Source organism: Nicotiana sylvestris, chromosome 7 (genome assembly GCF_000393655.2).
Source record: "Nicotiana sylvestris chromosome 7, ASM39365v2, whole genome shotgun sequence".
Classification (NCBI taxonomy): Eukaryota; Viridiplantae; Streptophyta; class Magnoliopsida; order Solanales; family Solanaceae; genus Nicotiana; species Nicotiana sylvestris.
The window spans coordinates 24,241,198-24,243,325 of NC_091063.1; positions in this window are offsets into that span (position 1 = coordinate 24,241,198).

Here is a 2,128-nt window from a genome sequence, read left to right on the forward strand (position 1 = left end):
GCATAACTGAGATGGGTGTATCCAATTGTATATACCTCTATTTCTGTTGAAGGTAACTTAGAATCCTTATATTTCTCTGCCTAAATTGGAAATTCGGATAATCTTCACTAACAGGGCACCTCGTACCCTCCTTCAACTTGCTTTTATTACATGTTGAAACTTATTCTTTTACCTTCTGATACTCCCATGGCTTGCTATTCACGGGTTGTGTTTGATATTCCTATCTTCGGGTCTTAAGTAGGAAATTCGCAAATCCGGTATGCACGATCTGATAGGGTCTCAAAATGGGCCACATCATCAAGAATTCTCTCTCTACTAGTGCCCTTACCTACTTCTGTATTAGCCCTCTGGCTAATTATAATTTATCTAATTACAAGTATCTCTATATCATTAGCAAACATAAGTCCTGGCTCGAACTCTTATGACTCAGCTCTGTAGCACGATTTGGATTTGAAAGAAGGGTAACAGCCTCCTAAATGCCTTGTAGCTTCCTGTTTATATATTGTGGTGCACAACACATATATAAACAAGGTTCTACTAGACACGGCTTGTATACTCCCTAGGATAAAACTGCTCTAATACCAAGTTTATCAAGCCCCAAACCTAGGGAGGCGTGGCCGGCACTCGGTGCCATATTTGGCTCGAGCGTACCACTTTGTAACTATGAATTCTGGAGGGGTAACCCTCAACTTAGGCCGATGAGGCCATACTCTGAATCATCTGAAAATATCATCTCTCTCATCTGAGAGGTATATATATATATATATACTGTGCAGGCTGATAAGGCCTCTATGAACATCTACTGATATACAAAATATATAGGACTCATCTACAAGCCTCTAGCTAGAGCAGAATTGTATCATGGTCGGGACAGGGCCTCGGCTTACCCATCAAACCTATATATATAATGCACTCCAAGGTCTAGACCTGGTAACCCCGAGGAAGTAGAGCTTACCAGCTAAGCTGATATTTGACTCTGTCTACTAGGAAGGCTTATCCAGCTATCTATCAGGACCTGCAGGCATGAAATGCAGCATCCCCGGCAAAAGGGACATCAGTACGAAATAGTGTATCGAGTATGTAAGGCAACTAAATAACTAAAATCTGAAGCTGAACTGATAATATAAAAATTGAAAGTAACTGGGAGTCAAAGATAATCTGAAGATATACTTACCTGCTGATACTAACTCAACTCTTTCAATATAGTATGTAAAATAGCTATCCGGTCCTATAAGGCTCGGTATGTGTAACTGATATGCCATAGTAGGCTCTCTCATAGGTGCTCGGTGTTGCACCCCTTTTTCTCATGAAATCGGGTTTCGACATTTGACAACTCCTTTTGAGAAGGGAAAGGGATTGGTTATTAGGAGAGTCTCCACCTAACGGATTAAGGTGTGTTAGGGCACCTATTGCAAATAACTCAGATTATACCAGTTTGCATCACTTGAGATCGGGTAAGGGCTCAAATTACCTCTAGGGGAAGGTGTTATGCACCCCTCGAGGTCCACAATGATGGGTCCTGGCCGAACTTAACTTATGTGAATTAGTCTAAAGAAAGCGAAGGAATCATTTAATAGGGATGGGGGGTCCTAAGTTTTTTAGCCTATAGGATCATCCCGTGCAACATAAATAGTACTTCTTAGCTCCCCCAAGATAGGGGTGTTACTCATATTATTCAGCGGGCAGAGACTATCATCTTCTGCTACCCGATTATTATCTTTGAATTTTTACCTAAAGCGCTCTAATCAATTCCAACTCGTGTCCTATGCATGCACTACCCGTCCCTTACCTATGGTCCTAGTGGCATTGGGACCTCTATTTTGGGATGGTTCTAGACTCAGCTTAGGTTGCTCAAAATTGTAAAACTAAGCGACATACAAAACATGTTGGACTTTTCATGCAAAAGCAGATAAAGGCTCAATTTAGCCTCCACACATAAGGCAACAGATGCACGCAAAACATATTGGTGTATTGACATTTTAATCAGTTAAGGATATTAGATCCTATAGACATGATTTCTACGTGACTCTGGATTTTAAACATGCTAACAGTTTATGCAAAGTATCTCTAGGTAATTCTGTAATGTAAACGTGCTGACAGTAATACCTAAGTGATATCTCAATTAGAG